This window comes from Talpa occidentalis, unplaced genomic scaffold (assembly GCF_014898055.3).
Source record: "Talpa occidentalis isolate TD23 unplaced genomic scaffold, MPIMG_talOcc4v2.1 talOcc4.2, whole genome shotgun sequence".
Taxonomy (NCBI): domain Eukaryota; kingdom Metazoa; phylum Chordata; class Mammalia; order Eulipotyphla; family Talpidae; genus Talpa; species Talpa occidentalis.
This window is the reverse complement of record NW_023602073.1, coordinates 73404597-73426859: the sequence shown is the minus strand read 5'-3', so window position 1 is coordinate 73426859 and position 22263 is coordinate 73404597. Positions and strand designations below refer to the sequence as shown.

Genomic DNA, 22263 nt, shown 5'->3' with positions numbered 1-22263 from the left:
CTCACCAACTTTCCTCCCCCTTTTACCGTGTGGCTCCTCTCTCCCCTATGAACACCTCCCCTTTGCCTGCCCTTCTCAGGGACAGTGACCTGTTTTTCCACCTGCCAGTGGAAAATTCAAATGTCCTATTTCTTCATGATGCTGTGCCAAGTATTTCTCCATCTTCTTCACAACTTGTCCTAGCTTGTAACTCTCTGACTGTCGTTCTCAAATTTGAGCATCTGTTAGCATCACCTGGAAGACTTGTTAAAACAGGGATTTCAGGGCCCCACCCCCAGAAATTAGATACAGTAGGTCTGAAGTGGGGCCTGAGAATTTGCATTTGTAACTAATTCTCAGGAGATGCCAATGCTGCAGGGATCTCTCAGTCTGAGAATCACTGCTTCCAGTGCCTTTGAACAGGCTTCGCTAACAATAGAATCACCTACAAACTCCAGGCTTCATCCTTAACCACACAAAGAAAGAACTGGAACTTGGGAGTTTTTCTCTATCTTGAACCTGGGAAGAAAACTGCCCCGGTAACAAATTCTGTAAGTGGACTCTATCCTTAAAACCTTGTTATAAGGCTTCTGACTTTACCTTTTGATATTTGATTGCTGGCACCCTCAAGCCTCAACCCTCCCTCTTCCCCTTGTGCAAGCTGATAAGAAACTCTGAGTGTTCCTGCTTTAGTGTAGGTGGACATTCAAACTACTCAGTGCTCGTTGCCAGTGAACCCCTACTCAGCTGGCTTCCTAAGCACAGTACAGTCTCCTTTTCCTGTTTTCTCAAGCTATTTGGGCCTGTGAGAAATCTGCCCTATTCTCCCCCCCCCCCAGAAATCTCCATTGTGTAAATAATAAGCTTTTTTTGTGCTCATTTGGTGTGTATATGGCATCATTAGTCTTGACATCTGAATCAAACTTGCCTGGGGGGGAGAAGGGTGTCTTACTTCTTTTCTGTGATAACCAAAACAGGTTTGGGAAGGGTTTTTCCTTTTCTTTCTACATTTAAGCACCTAAGAAAAATCTTCCTATGCAACCGTAATGACAGCATAAGCAAAAGTTTACATATAGAATTTGAGACCCCCTCCCCCCAGGACACTGGAAACTGGGTACAGACATTCTTGGAAGAAAATTCAAGATAACTACTCTAGAAATTCACAGTGGATGGGAAATTTGGGAGGGTGGATAGGGCTGAGCAGGTGAGAGGTGCTTTACATTGTAAGCCTGAAAATTTTTCTGACTTCTTCAGCAGGTGTAGCTTTAAATTGCTTAAATCTAAACCACTCATAATTAAAAAAAAAAAAAAAAACACTTTACACAGTTGAAAAATACTACCTTAACTTTCTATAACCTTGTCACAAAGAATTTGTGGTGACATATCAAAAAAATATATGGACATACATGTAACGAAAAAGCAACTATGAAAATAAAGGAAAATCAAGGCAAAGGAGAACAAGAAATATAAGTTTCCTGAAGAATTACCAACTTCAAGCCTCTGTGGTGGCGCAGGGGTTAAAGACACAGCACTATCAAGCTATTGCAAGCTATTGCCAGCTACTGCAGCATGACTTCAATCCTTGGCCAGGGAGGCAAGACCTCTCCTGTCTCGCCCGCAGCTCCCCTTAGCAGTGTATTTCAGTAGATCTGCCTGTTCTGCTCCCCACTCTGTCTTTAGTCAATCATCTCACCCCCCACACCTCTGGACCAGTTCTTGTATGCATTAATAAATAAATCTTTTTAAAAAAAAAATCACCCAATTCATGGTAACTGTTACTTTATTTTCTCCATTGTAAGAAATGAAAACATAATGGCAACAATGATTTTGTGGGGTTTCTGTTTAAATTAGCTTTGTTTTGCAGTAAAGAGATGCCCGTAACTCTTCTCAAGTGTGAAAAAGGTGTTCTCATACTTTGAAAAGCTGAAAACCAATGAGCTAGAAAATTGTTTCTGATTCCCAATTTGGAACTGATCTACTTTTCAAAAGTGAATCTATCTCGTTAATGTTCACATATCAGCTCTGCCTCTCCCTAAGGAAAACCACACAAAATAGAGGTAGTTATTTTTCCTGTAGGCCTCGGGGTGTTCTGAAAATATATATGTACATAAGTGGATGTCTGTGCTAATGCTACTGATCCCAGGTGAATTTCTGCAAATGGGAATAACTGAGACTCTAGTCCCCTGAGACGTAACCATTTTCACATCTGGTATGTTTTCTGCTTGTCTAAATTTTAGATGCAAAGGCCTTGGGATCTAGTAAGGATTTGTTTTCACTTTTTCAAATAATGTTCAAATTACCATTAGGTATACACTTAGCTCTTAATAAATATTGTTTCCATTTTATATTTCACACTGTCTAACATATTTCCTTTTATTAAACTAGAAACTTAATAAACTCTGAAAAGAATCCAAGTCATGAATTTGGAGAAAGTTTGTGGGTTTTTGGTTCTAAGTTCATTTTATTTTTTAATACTTGTATTTTCTTCACAAATAACTATAATTTTCCTAAAAGGAAATCCAACAATAAAAAAATTATTTTCCTTGCATGGAACTGTATTTTCTAAAAGAAAAGCATTTAGGAAAGAGGTGTCAAGAGTCTGTGATGCTGATATAAGGCCAAGTGGCTCTGTCAAGTAGGCCTTTGAATATTGAAATCTGAGGCCTTAAAGAGAAGGGGGTTCTGGAGGATACATTTGGATTTGTTGAAATAAAGTCCCGAACACAAGATGGAATTGCTCCAACCCAGGATGCCACATGAGCACACACTGAAACTTAGAAAACTTTTGTACTTTGTAAATGTCCACTTGACCAGAAATACAGTACATCCAGTCAGCAAACCCTCAAATGTCAAGTTATCTCTGAGGCTCTATATTTATTTCCCTGTTTCTTCTCACCCCAAACAAGGCTAACTATCTGACTCAGATAACTTGATGTTTTGTCTCTTCTTTGTTCTTATTCCTTATCCTATAAAAACTTCCTGACTTCCATTTCATTTTGCAGTTCTCCAAAAGCAGACTGTCAACTTCATGAAGTGCTAAACAAAGTTTGTTTACATCACCTACACTGTGTTTTTTAACCATTGTTTAACAGAACACAGAGGCTGCATTTACAGCTGAGGGGCTATATATAATCACTGAGAGGGAGGGCATTGGAAGAGAAAAAAACCCAAAGACTAGGTCTAAGTAAATGGAAAACTTAGAAGTCAGATAAAGAGAGGTGCCAACATCAGAGGCAGGAGGAAACAACAGAGTTGAATGCCCAGCAGTTAAGGAGGTTCAAGAAGCTTCACAGCAAGGGGAGAACAGGTTAGGCCAAATGGTTCTACTGTGGCATATGGGTGATTTTGAGCTGAAGGCAAGCAACATCCAGTAGACTCAGGAACTAATATGGGGCATGTACCAGGAAGAGGGTTACGACCAGAGGTAGCTTTTTTTTTAATCTGAAAGACCTATTTGCATAGCATGGAATCTGATATTCAAATATCTTCTCTTTTATCATCCCATGATTTACCTCCCCCTTTGAAGTCCCAGACATCTGTCCCTTTCTTAAGTTCAGGATGGCATATAAAGCTCAACTGCCCACTGCCTTTGAGGATCATGTCTTTGTAGGACTCCTGTGCTACATAATTAAGTTTGTTTTTCTCTGGTTAATCTGCCTTATTTTACTTTAATTATTAGACCAGTCAAAGAAATTAGAAAGAAAAACGATAAACTTTTCCACCCCTGCACATGAGAAAAAAAGGAATATTGGTCCTTCGATTCAGTGAAATGAGTGAAAACTGTCACTGTATTTGGCATATGTATAAAGCACATGAATAAATTGTGTTGGGGACTGGTGATCATCAATTTCCAGTGGACCTATTTTACCTTATTGTCATTCTCTCCAACAAGGTTGAGAAGAGACAGAGAATAAAGAGATAGGTTCATTTGGAGGTTGGTCAGCTAAGTGAGTAAGAAAAAGAAGGGCAGACAAGAGAAATGAAGAATAATTATAATGATAGATTGTGGGATCTAGTCTGAGAGAAACAGAACATTAGGGGTTAACTGATATTCAAAAGGGTAGCAATAAACATATAACATATATATATATAAATCTTTCTCCATTTTAATAATGTTTTGTTAGGATTTCTAAAAGTGGAATTACCAAATTAACTGATACGAATTTAAGTTATTGATGCATGTTGCCAAATCACTTTCCAAAAAACTTACACCATCTTAAACACTATCAACAAAGTGTAACATTGCCTATCTCAAAAACAAAACAACAACAAAAAAACCTCTGAACTCTGAATTGATTTACCTTTAAGGATTTCTCTATTTGTTTCCACTTGTACAATGTCTGTAACCCTCAGTGTCTCCAGAGAGTCGCTGGAGGCTGATGCAAAGCTGCTAAAAGTAGATATGAGAAGAATGGCCCACTTCCTGTTGATCACAACCCAAATCCTCTCCTGGCATGTAGAGTCTTTGATTTCTCATGAAAAAACTCCACAGGGATTTCTTTGGTCACTGCTTCAAAGTCTAGTGATCACCAAGGTGATGACTCCAGCTCTGAATTTTAAGAGGAAAAAACAAAGTGATATATGGTCTCTAAAACCATAGTAAAACAATCTAAGGCATAGAGAACATCTGTAATAGATTATTTTCACATATTGCCATATTTCATTACTGCCCTTTCCTTAGACATCCTAAACTTAGCAGTGCTATACCCCTCATAAATGGTCCTCCTTTCTATAACTTCTTCCTATCTCAAAAAAAGGAGCCTCCCTGGGGGCACAAGGGGTTAAGTCTCAGCACTACAAAGCTATCAGCAGCCACTGCACCATGAGTTCAATCCCCAGCCAGGGAGCTGACCCACATGGCACAGCAGACCTCTCCTGTCTCTCCTGCTGCTCCCCTCAGCAGTGTATTTCAGTCAATCTGCCTGTTCTATTCCCCACTCTGTCTCTGGTGAGTCCTCTCACTATCCCACACCTCTGGCCTACACCCTAGCTCTTGTATGCAAAAATAAATAAATCTTAAAAAGAAAAAAAGGTGCCTGGGCAAAGTTACTTGTTTAGCACATTCAAGTTTACATGTGTAGTTGGATTTTTTTTTTATTATAGAATAAAGAGGCAAAAATAATGATAGCTTGATTAAATGCAGAATTAATTATTCCATTAAATGATTCAAAGAGCAAGTGGTTGGGGGATTTTGCTAACTAAAATTTTTAAAGTGAGGGTTATCAAAATGAGATACAATCAACTAATGCATTTAGTAAACAGTTCTTACAGCTAGGTAATACTGAGAATAGTGAGTAATTATAACAAAATGCTTCTTTGGGATACACAGAAAAAAAAATCACTGAACAGAAACAACTTTATTTGCAAAAATGATATCCTAAAGAAACAATACCATGTCAACTAATTATTCAAAACCTAGTAAGAAGGTGGACTTCTAACTATATCCTCTAAGGTGAACTTTAGTATTAGATCAAACATTGGTATGTCAAACCAAATTTTAAAAAAATAATTAACAGAAAAAATTTTAAAGCCTTACAAGGAGGGGCATGATGTGCAAGAACAGTATTTTCTCAAGGGATTATTAATTCCTCTGCATACAAATATTTTTTCCATTATTACACTGACATTCATGGGGATTTACTCGATTTATTAGAGAGGCTAAGTTATATTCTTCCCCTCTCCTTGTCATTCCTGATATTAAGAATGGAAAAGTGGGCCTCCCCAGTGGCACAGCAGATGGAACGCAGTGCTGTCCAGAGCCTCTGCAGGGTGGGTTCGATTCCCGGCTAGCCAGGGAGCTACCCACATGGCACAGCAGACCTCTCCTGTCTCGCCCACTGCTCCCCTCAGCAGTGTATTTCAGTCATTCTGCCTGTTCTGCTCCCCACTCTGTCTCTGGTGAATCCTCTCACCCCCCACACCTCTGGCCTGTACCCCAGTTCTTGTATAAATAAAAATAAATAAATCTTAAAAAAAATGGAAAAGCCCATTAACTGCATTGGCAGGAAAGTGTGTCTTGATGAAACCATGGCAACCTGCTACTAAACACTAAGTGGACCAGCCCTGAGAGCATGGAGCAAATCAGCGTGGCCCACCCCTAGCCAGGGGGTAAACTCAACATAACAGCTACAAAAATCATCTTACAGCACACTTTTTTGAAACACAACTAGAAGCCCCTTCTTGAGTTAACATGTAATTTATGGTTACAAAGAGAAAGTCAAAAACTATTTTTAACTATTAATAATGTTTCATTTTAAAGGAAATATTCTCTTGCGTTCTCATGTGGAACCTGCCTCCTCAGTGTCTTGCTCTGGACTGACTCTTCCTTCCGTTTTTCATTAGCTGAGCTAAGCTTGTTCAAAAAGCCACCATGAAAATTTTCCTTTCCTTTCCCTGTAATGAGTCCCTGTGGATACACTGCAAGTTACAATCGCTCTCAGGAGATTTCAGAAGCCTCTTGCCCACATTTTGAAAGGAAAGACAGGTGACTAGGTGACTGACCTCACTAATACCATCCTATGTGGGTGCTGCTGACTCCCACCCAGCTGCAAGAAAGGGGAAAAAGGAAAAGCATTCATTGATCTGTGCACATGCATGCACACACACACACACACACACAAATTCATTCTACCATTTCTCAGAGATCTTTAGGAAATTGCCTTCAAGGTCATTAAATAGTTTGGTCATAATTATGAAATACCTGAAATGATATCATCAAGGAACTAAAATTGTCTCCTGGATCTCAGAAGTGCCAGTTGCAATTCTTTACTCAGTAGGGAGTCACTGAGCCCTGCCAACACCTGAGGTCCAGTGGTGACAAGGCAATCAGGAAATTCATAGGCCAGTATCCTTCCAAAACCCTACATCAGCGTATTCTTATTAGCCAACACCCCATTTTTTACATGAAACAAGGAAGTTGGTGCTCTGATGTTAAACACTCAGGCTGAGCCCCACCTGCAGATTCACTAAATTAAACTAATACAAATGAGGCCTGACTTCAGCAACCACGTGCTGGCTAAACAAGAGCAAATCCCAACCACAGGCTTGGAGTCAAGGTAACTCTCAAAGACTGTCAATGGAATTAGAAGCAAATCCCAAAATCAGCCCTGGAGTGTCACACCGGGCACAGAGCTTCTAATCTCCACCAGTGAGCCCCTTCGACTTGGCTCACACTCCTTCTGCATCTGATTGAGCTCCAGCCTCTGAGACATACCACTGGTCTAGTGGTTTTGACATTGAAGACTATAGATTTCTGTGATTATATTTTCAAGACCTCTCAACTTTGAAATTCTTTCAAAGTTTCAAAATTATCTTCTCGCAAAGATAATTAACCTTTTTATCTTAAGCCAATTCTGGATAATCTGCATAGCAACCTAAAACCCAGGCTGCCCTACTCCTGCAGCTATGTTTATGATGATGTTGATGCCCAGGGAAGGCCAAACAGCAATCCAAATGAAGCTGTCCCTTCTGGTTCAATGAGGGAACACAATAGTAGGCGGATTGAACTGTCAGATGATGACAAGTTAGTCTCAACCACTAAAAGTTAAAAAAAAAAAAAATCCAACAGCACCTGACCTAGCATGCATTCCTCAGATTATGTATTTTTCATAGCAATTAGCAAAAGTTAATTAACAATAAGTTTAATAATTAAATATGCAACAAGGTATTTTTTACTCTATTTTTTTTTCATGTCGTTCTTACGTCTTCCAGAATTGTGTTTTGTGGTGCATGATTTAACCGGCTCATCCAAAATAAGAGATGTGTGGTTAAAATATTCATCACCAAAGACAGAATATAAGGCAGAAGGCATGAAATGACTGAGATGATGGTCCATCATGCCCTAAATCCGAAGAGACACACACACACACACACACACACACACACACACATCCCTCCCCCCCCCACCCCAGTTATACCAACTATCTGGGAATGTTGACTAATTTACACCACCTGTCACTTCAATGTTGGCTGACTTTTAGGAAGGCAGCTTAGCATAACTATTATGTGCACATTCTCTGAAGTGAAACTGTATGGGTTTGAAGTAAAGCAAAATTCCTAACAGCTCAGTGGCTTGTGTGCCTCAGTTTCTCCTTCATAAGTTAGACGAGGTCAAATCCTTCTGTTATAATGAAATCAGCTAAATAAATATAAAGCACTTAGCATGTTCCTCACACCAATGGGAAGCTTTCCAAGTGTGGTTATTACCTAATTCATGCAGTCTTGTTTGAAAATTTGTAAATTTGATTTAGATTTATAGCCCTATATGAGTTATAAACATAACTCAATCAAAATATTGTTTAAGCAACATAGATACATGAGAATTTCTTTTTAAAAGCTGCATATACTACTCAAATTTTAAAGTCTTTTTCAAATTATTGATTATCCTATACACCCCACATGTGCAGAATGAAGACATCACACTCTAGTTTCTGGGGAAACAAGGTGATTTCCCCGTCAAGACAGCACTGATGGGCAGTAACTTGGGATGAAGTGGGTAACTAGGGATTCTTCAGGCAGCTTCATCCTGCACAGCTCCTAAATTAAACCAATTACCGGCCAAGCTGCAACCCCTCCAACTGAAGTACGACTCACTGAGGGACCTATACCAGCTTCCAATAGGAAGTTTTATTATAGAAATAAGCAGTCAAGCTTCTCTAGTCTCCCAGTTCCCTTGGAGGAAACAGCCCTGGCCAGTACCTTAAGATAGTACCTCATCAGTTAAAAATTACATGTCAATTGATTTCATATTTTGAGTCCTCTGACCAGCCTACCTTAGTTCCAAGCAGCAACTTGAGCCCCATGAAAGAAGAAGGCTCTACTTATTATAAAATCAGCTGATTAAGAGGATAGGAGGCAGTTCCCCGGACAGAAGAGAGAAGGGGAGATAAAATCCAAGCCTCTACTCTGGACCTCACAACACATCAAAATCATGTGTAAGCAATATTAATCAGATACTGAAACAGCATTCAGAGAAAAGAGGATTACTGAAAACTAATAAGTAAAATAGCCAGCTAAGAATATAGCTTCTTAGAATATGGCCTGTGGTGGCAGCAAAACTAGAATGAAGACAGAGAAAGAAAGAAGATGGTTTCCACTGTATAAAAACTGCTATGGAAAGACTTACTTCGTCCTCCTGGGAAGCCAACAAGCCACTTGAGGTTTTGCAAGAGTAATCTTAGTAAACAACCAAGGTAAACAGAACAAGGCAACAAAAATACAGAATATTAAAATGATTGAATATCCAGAAGATAGCCAACAGCATTTCAAGCTTCAGTCACTTCCAAAACTACTCTTTCTGTAGTTAACAAACCTCCAGAGCAGGACCATTCCACGGCATGGTACTCCAGGCACAGAGAACCTGCAAAACGAGAACACGTACGGAAGACATTGGTCAGGCTGTGGTAGAAAAGGGCTTCCTATTTTCATGGAAAGGCAATTCTCATGGGAAAAAATCTAACTATGGATAGACTTTTCATCAGGGTTTTATTTTCAATTATATATTATGATGGAGATGGGGCGCCCTATAAACTCTTAGGTGTTTAGTGCTAGAGCACGGACATCTTGAGGCTCACCTGCAAGCCACTACATTTGGGCTCAGGGATAGGTCGTAGGATACAAAGATAACCTGGTGGACGAGAAAGTTCTTTTCCTTCGTGACCTCATAAAGAGTTTATTCCTGGAGTAAAAGCTGCCCATCACTAACTTTTCAGATGCCCACTAAGAAGTAAGTCCACAAGGCAATGGAACTTTTCTGTTCTGTTTACTGCTACATCCCTTGCAACTGGAACAGCACTTGGAACATGACAAGAGTTCAGTAAATGAATGGTAAGAGTTCAGTTTACTGAATGAATGAATGAATGAATGCACCCATCCATCCATCTATCCATCCCTCCATCCATCCATCCAAAACAACTTCCTTCAATTGTTTTAGAATGCTCCAAGATCCAGACTCCAAAAAAAAATTGTGACTCTTCTAACTTTCTTGTTTAGTTTCCTTGAAAAATCATCACAAACTGGACGTTAAAGCATTTTGAAATGTTGCTGAATGGAGACTGTGCTTACCTAATATCTGGTTAAGTTTTCTCTCACCATTCTAGCTTTCTAAGGTCCAGAGGGAACTGCTCTCCCCTAATTTCAGTTTCTTCATCTGTAATGTGAAAATAATGCTCTCTTTCTTCCCCCACCTAGAGGATTGCTGTGAGGATTAAAATGAGTGATATTCAAAAGTATTTAGGTCAAAGCTTGACACAAGCTAGCACTGAATGAATAGCTGCATCTTTAATTAGGGCTATTCCAGACTCACAACCTCAGCTTCATTTTGGGAGACTCAGGGAACTCCTGTCCCCTGTCTGTAATTGTGAGTTTTCTGTGTTTCGTGGGCTGTGTGTGCAAAACACTATATTGGGCACATTTTGCTAACAAAAATGAGAAGACACGCACTCTAAAGGAATTTACAATGGTGTATGGATCTGCCTTTGGCTACTTTCTCTCCCTCTTAACTACATTTAACTATAAAAATGTTCAAAGATATTAAAGAGTTGAAAGAATTATACAATGGACACTATGTACCATTGCTAGGATTTTTTGGCTGCTTTTTCACAGATCTATCTATCCTTTCATCGATATATGTGATTGTTTTATACATTTCAAAATAGGTCATAAACATCAACAGCACATTTCACCTTATATGTTTCCACATATATATATATATATATATATATATATACCACTCACAAGAATTCAATATTTGTCTACAGTTTTTAGGGTAAAATTTACATACTGTGAAGTACTCAAATTCTAAGTTTACTGTTTGATCAGTTTTAATAATCACACTTATATAAAATTCTTGAAACTTTCTAAAAACTATTACACATTAACACCCTACAATAAATAAGTTATCGATAAGTTATCATGTCATTAACATCTAAGCTCGTTGAGAACAAGAATTCCTAAAAACAAAAATTAGGTTGCTTTGCCATTTACAGGTTTACCAATATATTTTATTGTTTCAAAGAAAAGAATATTATAATGTCATATCCTGAAATTCTAACTCTTAACTGTCATCAATATACAAATATACTTCTCCAGTTCAGGAGAGAAATCTTTGGAGACTACTATAAAGCTAATGAAAGATTCACAGCAATGAAAAGAAAATAATCATATGTTTCAAGATTTTTTAATCTAAATTATCAAAAAGATGGTCCCCTAAATATGCGATCTCTATGCCCAATCTGTATGGGCATGTGTGTGTGTGTGTGTGTGTATATATATATATATATATATATAAAATCTGTATATAATATATACATATATAATATACATAAGATAATATATATCTTTTATATATGGGCATATATATAATCTCTATGCCCAAACTGTCTCACAATGGTACATTCCACTGTAAACCAGAGGAACCTTAAAAATGGAGCCTAGCATGACCCTCAGGAGCTGGATGAAGGTCTGTAACAACCCAAAAACCACATGCAAAATGGTCAAGGGACCAAATGCACATCTGGTGAAGTTTTAATATGTCAAATATTATAAAAATGTAAAACCTACATCCTAAAAGCAAGTTTAGTGATACACTAGAGGTGAGCTCAATAGCTGAAAACATAGAAAATAAAATGACCGAGTCTAAAACATTTAGTCATCCTTTTGATAAGCAATAAGCCATATTAACTTGCATTTTACTTCTTTCCTTTACTACACTTACCATTGGCTATAGGTATGTGGTTGTAAAGAAGTACTACTATTAGTATTAACAATTATATAAGTAAGCAGGACAGCTATTATTACTTCCTTTTTATAGATGAGGCTACTGAGGTTCAAAAGGCTAAATCACTAGTCTGCATAGCTAGTACAAAGTGGAAATTAGACTTCTGGTCTTCTGAATCTATATCCAAATTTTTTTCCATAACATGACATCAGTGAACCTATTACAGAAACTACAGAAGTACAAGTAGTGTGGAAGGGACCAGGCTATTGAGAGTTGATCTGGCACAGCTAAGCCCAGGAGCTGTTAAAGAAAGAGGACACCTTTATGAAGCATCAGGGACTGTGCCTCTGTTTCCACTGAGATTCCCCTTTGACTATCATTCATTCAGAAATGTTCTCAAGGCACTTGATGAGGAGTTTCCTGGCACCTTCTATTGTTGTCCTTTTCAACTGAATCATGACCAGAACTCTGTTCCCCATCTCCCAGCTTTATTTCTTTCCTGTTTCCGAGGAGGTATCTTAATCCTGGTTAAGACATCAGAAATGTTTGCAGAATAATGTGTTTTCTGGGATTTTTTTCCTAAAATGTGTAACACCTAACAAGAAAGTTTAAGAAACCTCCCAGAGCAATGCTGGAGGCAGGTTAAGAAGAATGAATACAGTTACCACAGTGTCACAACGTGTCTGACATTAGCGGTGGGTCACTACGTCCAGCTACTGAGATCTCACCCCTGGCTTTCCCGTTTACAAGGTCTATGATCCTGGGCAAGCCATTTAGTCTATCTAGACCTAGGTTTCTGCATGGAAAAATGATAGAAAAAAATCATTGTAGCTACCTCATTAGGCTATTACTAGTATTAAAGGAATGAATATTTGCAGAGCACTTAGAACAATGTCCCATACATAGCAGATGCTGTGTGTCTGTGTGTGTGTGTGTTTATAATAAACTTTACTTAACAGGATCTCTGGAGTCTATTAAAAATGTACATGATTATTTAAGTCATTAATTATCTTTTTATTTTTAGCTACTTCAAGGGATAGAAGCAAGAGGAGAGTCAGTTCCCCAACTGAGAGCTCCATTCCCACCAGATAAGGAAAAGGTAGGACAAAGGGAGGGAGAAGAAAAAGGAGACGCAATAAAGATTCTTTTAAAAGCAAAGTACAAAAAAATGAAATAATAAAATAAAAGCAAAGTACCATTAATCCTTGAACACGGGTATTAACTTCACAGGTTCACTTACATGTGGATTTCCTCATGAACAGATGGCATAAACTCTTGGTATAGATAAATACCAGTATGGCACCACAAAATATCTTCCCTTCCTTGTGATTTCCATAATAAATTTTCTTTGCTATAGCTTACATTATTGTAAGAGTACAGTATACAGGGCATGTGACACAAAATATGTGTTAATCGACTGTTTTATATTATCATTAAGGCTTCTGGTCAACAGCAGCTACTAGTAGTTAAGTTTTGGAGAAGAACAAAGTTATACACTGATTTTCAACTGCATGGGGTAGGGAGGAGGTGCAATGTCCCTAACCCCATATTGCTCGAGTCAACTGCATATTCCCATTACCAGAAATAACTTCCAGACATGAGATGAAAGCATACCTGGTACTGTGTATAGGAGAATCTGGTTAAGTATCCATGGATCAGTGCCTGGAGAAAGCTGAGCATAAGTCAGGTGGGAAGTATAGGAGATTGGATTAGAGACCTAACTCCCAGTGCTATAATCTCAAAGGATGTCATCTGTAGTGAGTAAAATAGAACCTCAGCAGCCTCCCTCATCCATAGAAAAAGCAGGTAGTCATTTTCTATTTGACCATTTTTGTCTTGTTTCTGGGTGCATGAGTATGGGTGGGGACAATCTTTTACTGAGAATTTTTAACTGCAAGGCTCACCATCAAATTGGTTTGGATCTGAAATTCACAATTATTATGTAACAGAGCCAAACCCCTAACATGAAAATTTCATTTAAAGAGTTTACTGGCCCAAGCAACTTAACTCAGATGTCAAGGACTTTCCACAAATAAAGTTATAAAGAATCAGACCTTATAATCAAAAATCAGCAGTCACAGTAAGTCATCTTAAGTAAGAAACAGTCAAATGGTAAGTCACAGAAGCAGACCCCCAAAAGCACTTTGACTGTTGCTATTAGCATATAAAATGTTTAAATTGGCATGTTTAATATTACAAAGAAATAAAAGAATGAAAATATGATGAAAAACAAAAGCCTGTCAAAGTTAACTAGATAGGGTCTGAAAAAAAATAAAATAGAATTTCTAGAAATGAAACTCAATGCATAGATTAAAGACCACAGTAGATATGGTTGATGAGAGAATTAATTAGGTGGAATTTCAATCTCAAGGAACTATTCAGAATAGAGAGGAGAAAAAATAGGGTGGGAAAATGAGAAGACACAATATAAAATCTAGAAGGAGACAACTGAGAGAATGGGGCGGGACAATATTCAAGAGATAATGGCTGACACATTATTTTTAATACTGATAAAAAGATTCCAGTCCTCAAATGAAGAAACCCAGGTAGGATAAACGATAAGAAATAACACTTAGATACATATATCTGAAACTGCTAAACACCAGAAGAGGAAAGAGATCATAAACATATTAGAAAAGACACTATCTACCCAAAACTTCTAATTCAACTAGTAGTTAATTTCTCACAGAATAATGAACCCAGAAACCTTTGATATATCTTCAAAAAGCTGAAAGGAAATCCAGAAACAATATATGGTCATCAGATCTGATGCATTATAGAAAGACTTTAACAGACATCACAATTTTCATAAATGTCCTTACTTGTTGGTAACGAGCTAATACACTGAGTTCCAGACCCTGCCCAGGCACACATTCACCCAGCCCCTTTTCTTGTATATCCCTTCAATATCCTACCACCAATAACCCTTTTCTTGCATATTCCCTGATGTCGCAACTAAACATGTGTGGCCTAACAGTGATCCTCTAAGACCAAACACCCCCACTCACCTTCCCTGTGCCTTCACCCTTCCCAGGGAAGCCACCAGTCCTCTCACCCACCAACCAGTCTCCTCAGCTCCAACTAGTCAGTTCCTATCCTCACATTTCCTCCTGTCCACAGCAAACCTACAGCCCTTTAGGGAAATGCCACCCTCTGTAACAATGCTGGAACCCAAGCAATTGCCCAGAGCCTCACCATTTCCCCCAGGCTGTGGCTGCCCACCACTAACAAGCTCTCCCTCAGAGATGCCCATCTGTGGCCACTGGGGGGAGCTGCAGCCCATGTGGATTTTCCCTCTGAGAATGCTGGAGAGGGATAGAAGGAAGGACAGGAAGGGGAGGTATTAGGGGCCTGACACTGGTCAGACAGCTCAAGCTTGCTGGCACAGCCGGCAATACCCTGGCAGGAGTCTTTGATGATTGTTGATCCAGCCTATAAATTTAATCAGTAGTTACAATCTCCCCACAAAGAATACATAAGACCTACCTTAGAAATAAACTTTCCTGAATACTCAAGGAACAGATAATTCTAAGCTTATCCTAGGTTCTTTCAAAGAAAGGACAACAGGGAAGACTTGCAGTTCATTTTATGAGACTTATATAGACTTCATACCAAAACCAGACATGAGCATTATCAGAAAGTTATTTAGGAGAATAGATGCAAAAAAAAACCCCAAATAAAACATAAGCACACCAAATGCAAGAAAGATAGAAAAATGATAATGCATTGTGATGAAGCTGTATTATTAAAGAGTGCAAAATTGGATCAACATTTTAAAAATCTGATAATGAATTCATCACAACAGATTCCAAAACAAAACCTCATATGATAGGTGCATATATTAATAGATGCAGACCTCCAATAAAATTCACTAACAGTTACGATTTTAAAAATTAAAAATCTTGGGGCCTCCCTGGTGGTGCAGGCAGTAGAGCACCGCAATGTGAAGCTGTCCACAGCCTCTGCAGCATGGGTTTGATCCCGGCCGGCTGGCGAGAATCCCACACGGTGAAGCAGACCTCTCCTGTCTCGCCCGCTGCTCCCCTAAGCAGTGTATTTCAGTCAGTCTGCCTGTTCTGTTTCCCACTCTGTCTCTGGTGAATCCTCTCACCCTCCCACACATCTGGCCTGTACCCCGGTTCTTGTATAAAAATAAATAAATTTTAAAAAATTAGCCTAGTCCTGTATTTAAATAAAAATTTAAAATCTTTCAGAAAACTAGGACTAAAAGGGAACTTCCTACTTTTACCAAGTATCTATAAAAAACCCTATGGCAAATATTCTGCTTAATAATAATAAATTAAATGATGTATCATAAAAGCAGGAACCAGCAAAAAATGGTCACTATTACTACTTTCTATTCATTATATTGAAGGTATTTGCATTACAGACCAAAAAAAGAAATTCAAATTGAAAGGACTAGAAAAATTAAAAAAATCTTTTTATTTTCTGATATGCTTACTCAAAATTCAAAGGGATTTAGGGGCTTCCCTGGTGGTGCAAGGGGTTAAGTCTCAGCACCATGAAGCCATCAGCAGCCACTGCAACATGAGTTCGATTCCTGGCCAGGGAGCTAACCCACATGGCACAGCAGACCTCTCCTGTCTCACCTGCTGCTCCCCTAAGCAGTGTATTTCAGTCAATCTGCCTGTTTTGCTCCCCACTCTGTCTCTGGTGAATCCTCTCACTTCCCCACACCTCTGGCCTACACTCTAGCTCTTGTATGCATCAATAAATCTTTTTTTTTTAAGAAATTAAAAGGGATTTATATACAAAATGCTAGAATAAGAGAATTTAGGAAATCTACAGGATATAAGATTTGAGATATAAGATATGAAACTATTTACTTTTGCAGTCAGTCACTAACATAAGTCTCTACTTCTGATAATGGCACATAAGGTTAAATTGTACTAACCTTCATACTTAGGATAACTAAAAAATTGTACAAAATATAATGTTCTCCTCACTTGACATCAATAAAATAGTAAAGGATTCTGGGAAAAGAAAGGATAATGACAAGCCATAAAAGTCAGCAGGTAAGGAATTCAAAAAGTTTGGAAATGAAAGAATGGTGAAGGGGTGTGGAAGTTAGAGTGGTAGAATAATATCAGCAAAGTAGACTTTGAGGCATAAAAAAAGGCTTTTAGACATAGAGACACTTTGTAATGTGAAATGTTTATTTTACTAAAAAAATGAAGGCTAAATAAAAATGTCTTCACAATTGGCCATAAATAGAATATCCACAAAGTATTTCCACTGCATGATTCCATTCAGGTGATTCTAAACCAGATCATTTGTCAATCCTTACAGAAGTGGCAAAACTATGAGAAGAATAAGGGAAGGAGGGAAGGAGAAATACTATCATAAAACTCAGAATGATGATTATGTCTCAGGTAATAATGATTATGTCTCTTGTGGACAGAGAGGGTCATGCAGCAAGTTTAAAAACAATATTCCACTTCTTGACCTGAGAAGTATTACATAGGTGTCTACAATTCATTAAGCTGTGCAAGTTTTATTATGTGTTTTATGTAATAAAAAAGATGTTTAAAAGATAGCAATTATAATAATTGTAAGATTTTCTGCAGAAAATTATAAATCTTTATAGAAAGATATGCATTGAAAAGACCTAAATATGCAGGAAAACATGGATAGGAAGACTTAATTTTGTGAAGCTATCAATTCCACCCAAATTAGAATATAGAGTCACAAATCAAAATCAGAACATGTATTTTTATATAAGAAGCTGATTTTGTAATTTATGTGAAAGAAGAGTAACGAACAAATCAAGGTTCAAATAGAGAAGCAGAACAATATATAAAGAGAAAGAGAGGAGGGCAGGAAGGAGGGAAGGAGGAAGAAGAAAGAGACAGCAAGAAAGGGGCAGAGGCAGAGAAGGGAAGATTTATTATAAGAAGACGGCTTACGTGGTTGCTGGATTGACTAGTAACTCCATAGAGGAGACCATAGTAAGCATGATGGAACTCCAAATGACTGGCCAAAGGTCTCATCCACAGGTGGCATTTCTTTTTCCTCCTGGGGAAATCTCAATTTTGCATTTAAGGCTTTCCAACAGATGCATTCAGGCCACCCAGAAAATACAGGTTAATCCTCCTTGTTTAAAATCAACTGATTAGGGACTTTAATTATATCCACAACATGACTTCATAGCAACACCTAGATTAGTGCTTGTTCATGGAGCTGGGACTATAGTTTAGCTAAGTTGACAGATTGAAAACTCATCACAAATAGACAAGATTTATTGCAGAAACAGGTAGACTTGACCTTCCAGATATCAAAACTTGTGATGACACTCTATTAACTAGAACTGTGTGGCAGCTAGTAGCATGGGGTGGTGCTGGAACAGAAGAGAGAGCTAATAAGCAGCCCACATATACAGTGATACCTGAAAAATAATCCAGCTAGCATTTCAGATCCATGAGGAAAACATAACTTATTCAGCAAATAGTGCTGGGAGAACTAATTATCTACATAGAAAATAGTGAAAATAGATCCCTACTCATACTAACCATACACAAATACACAAGAGTGAAGGAAGGGGAAGATTTAGGACAATCCTTTCTCCTCAACTTGGGAAATTGCTGAGTTTTGTTTCTCTTAAAATCCAATGAAGGAAGAATGTCAGCTGTGTTGTGAGGCAGCTATGCTTATAATAAAAAGAACCCTGATTGATAAAATGTATTTATCTTGGAAGACTATGAATGAAGCATAAATATCTGGTAGGAAGCTTCCCTGAAGCCATGTAGCTTTTAAGTAGGCACTTCCTGTGCCAGGACCTGAAAGCTATGCCGATAGTTAGAAGAGTTATTGTTGATTTGGGAGCTTGGGGTTTCAGTATGGTGCCCTTCCCTAAAGAGGGCACGGGCATGCCTGCTGGGCTCCCACTGAAGGGGCCATCAGTGTGCACTGCTGGCATGAGGTGCTTCCCATCCTGATTCAAGGCCTAATCAGATTCGAAATATCCAACCAGTCAAGCATAATGTGCTCACACATATGCATATACTCCATGTGGGTTAAGAAATTAAAATGTTAAAGGCAACATTTTTAAATATGTAGAAGAGAATCAATTTCTCAAGTCAAACAAAAAGAAAAATATTGGTATATTTGACATTTCATTTTTTTTGAAACTTCTATTCATGCTACTCAAAGATCCCACAAAGAGTTAAATGACAAGACAAACTTGGGGGCAACATCTGTAGTACACTTAACAGAAGATTTCAAATGAAGAGCAAAGAAAAATAAACTTTATAAAGCAGGGGAAAGATTGGAATAGGGATTTCACAGCTAATGAAAAAAAAGTACTTGTAATTCCTGAAATGATGTCCAGTCCTACTAGGTCAGAAATTGTATTAGCCAGGACTATGCAAATTAAATAACAGATTTTATATCACGCCACCAGGTTTTTAAAACTGTTAAGCTTGGTTACCAAAGGTAACCAAGGTAGTAGCAGTGAAACTCTTGTACATTGATGGTGGGATTATAAATTGAAAAAATTTCTTTGGAAAATATTGTGGTGTCACTAGTAAATTTGGATGTGTATATACTGTACCATTTAGTAATCCTTTTATAAGCATTATAACCAAAAAGAAACTATGGTGGATGAACTAGAGAAGTTACGTTCAAGAAAGAAAATAATAGCAGTATACATAATAGAAAAAAATGTCAGTCTTTTTTATTTATTTTTGTGTAGAAGAACTAGGGTATACTAGAGGTGAATGGGGCTAAGAGGATTCACCAGAGACAAAGTGGGAAGCAGAACAGGCAGATCTACTGAAATACACTGCTCAGAGTGTAGTTGCTGAGGGACTTGATAATTGCATAGCAGGGGGGGAGATAGGCAAGGTCGGCTGCACCATGTATGGGTTAGCTCCCTGGCCAGGATCAAATCCAGGCCACAGCAGTGACAGAGTTGAGACTTAACCCCTAAGCCACCAGGGAGGTCCTCCAAAATACCAATCTTGATGTCAATCAGGCATAGAACTAATATATCTCTTTTGATATAGTCATACCATGGCACATCACACAGTGGTGAAAAGGAAGGACAGTCACACATAATACCAACAACAAATGTGAAAGAGCAAGGAACCAAGGAACACTGATCATGGTTCCATTTACAGGCAAAACAATATATTGACAGTGACACATGCAAGTGTGGCAAAATTTGAAAAGGAAACAAAGGATTAATAAAACAAAAATTCTGAATAGGGAGTGCCTCTGGAGCACGGGGAGGGAAAGGATGCACAGACAGGACCCCAAGATAATGGCAATGTTCTGTTTCTTAGGCTGGATGGTATGTGGTTGTCCTTTTAATTCTATTATTCTTCTTTTGAATATACATCCCTGGGCCTCCCCTGGTGGCGCAGGCAATTGAGCACCGCACTGTGAGGCTGTCCGCAGACTCTGCAGCGCCTGTTTGATCCCCTGCCACATGGTGTGGCAGACCTCTCCTGTCTCGCCCGCTGCTCCTCTCAGCAGTGTATTTCGTCAGTCTGCCTGTTCTGTTCCCCACTCTGTCTCTGGTGAATCCTTTTACCCTCCCACAAATCTGGTCTGTACCCTGGTTCTTATATAAATCAATAAATAAATCTTTAAAAGAATACATATATACATCCCTATAAACTCTGCATGCAGTATATATTAATGGATACAAACATCATTTTAGATGTAAAGTTTTTGCTTTATAAAGAACAGAGGTTGGGCTGTCCGGCACCCTGCTGGAGAGGGGACATGCCTCCCACTGCGTTTGCTGGGTGTGGTGGCCCCATGTAGTACAAATAAGCAGCTTTTCATGAAGTCAGTCCTTCCTGGCTCACGAACAGCTCTCTAATATGAAGACCTCAGTCCCTGAAACCAAGGGACTTGATAATTCCATAGCAACAGGAGTAATTATTCCACACACACCTTGTTATGAAAGGAAGCCATTCTGCAAATGATTTGTGGCAAAACGAAGATGACGCCATGGACACTGACATCACTGTCATCCCCAACACCTGTGGAGCCCAGTTCAGCTGTGTTATTCCAGATTGCTACTTTTCTTCCATTTGGCTCCTTTCAGCAGCTCAGCTAAAGCTAATTCTGAAGCTATGTTATCCTCTGCGGCATTTTAGCTTTAAAAGGATTTCAAATCAAGATTCGGGGTTTCCCACTATGCAGAAGTAGAGCATTCAGTTGAAACCTCTCATAAACTGAAAAGGCATAAAGAAGCAATTACCTTTAGCTTATATGGTAATTTCTTGAGCATTTAAGACCCCCAAAATAACCTACCAACTCATACTAAATAACACATAAAACCTAAAATAACACTTACATACAGTAAAAGCAGGAGTGCTGTGACCAGTACGCACCAGGTATAAAGAGGATGCTGGAGAAGCAGCTGGGCGGGTCCCCCTTGCTGGTCAGAGTGCCTGCTGCTTCTAGAAGGAATGTGCAAATCAACTGCAGGTGCTTGTTCACTTCCCCATTATCATGAAGCAAAATCCCATCAGATGTTTTCCAGTTATTTAAAACAGCTGCTAAGGTAGGTCTTTCATAAAAGTAAACTGACATCTGTAGCGGCAGGAAGGGCACAGAGCAGGATCTCTATGATCCAAGCAGTCGGGTAAAGGAGAGTCCTGGAGCCTTTGGTTGCTTTTCAGGCTTTTATTGAGCTTTTACCAGGTACATGGCAGGCAGAAGTGGGGGGAGGGAGGCCAGGAAGCTGGCACGCCTCCCAGTCCCCAGCAAATCTTCTCTGTTCCTGGGTTCTCTGGTGTTCTCTCGTGGTCTCTGCTTCTCTGCTGGTTCTGCTCTCATTCTGCTGTTGCTCTTTCTCATTCTCTAGTTCTGCTCTCCTGGCCTCCACGTGATGCCGTCCTTATAAACCCAGTCTCTCAGCCCAGGTGTGCCCACCTATGCATGCCCACACCATACTTCAAGTGCCCGCCATCAGGCATGCACGTAGGACCACAGGGATCCATCATTCATGCTAATGGCAAGAGGGTGGAAAAGCCTCATAATTTTTCACTTACCCTCCACATAATTTGTGAAAACCGGGGGATACTTGTTCTTTGGCAGGGAGATGAAGAAAGTTAAAGCCAACCTCCTCAGGAGATTTTAATTTTAACTAGAGTATCTCCTGTATTTCCACAGGATCCTCACAACTGAAGAGAGTCCCCGTGATTCTGTTTGCTTTCTCTCCAAAGGGCTGCAGAGAAGGAGTGGAAAAGAATGTAAATTCCTAACCCCACATATAGCTCAAGTGTGGAAGTGTATACTCATGAGATATTATTAAAGAGTGTGAAAACACAATTAACGAGAATATAGCGTCAGCTCACAACATCTAAGTGCTGTTTTTTCATTTTAGCAAGTAAACCTTATTCCCTTTACATCCTCAGTTCCAAAGCACATCATTTGTTTTTCTTTCTATCCTTTGATTTGGATAAAAATCACTAGGAATAATACATATTTTCACAATCTTTGCAAGTTAAAAATGTAGGCAGGAAAATTTTAACAGGACTGACACGGAGAAATACAAGCATAAAACAGTTTTTGTCTCCAACTTCTCCCAG

General features: G+C 38.8%; 1 long non-coding RNA gene across 1 annotated transcript; it reads left to right on the top strand.

Moving 5' to 3' along the window:
- The first annotated feature begins 9683 nt into the window (after positions 1–9683).
- Positions 9684–21968, top strand: LOC119253352 (uncharacterized). The gene is made up of 3 exons (XR_005127051.1): positions 9684–9804; positions 12720–12794; positions 21845–21968. It is a non-coding gene; the product is annotated as an uncharacterized LOC119253352 (long non-coding RNA).
- The last annotated feature ends 295 nt before the right edge of the window (positions 21969–22263 follow it).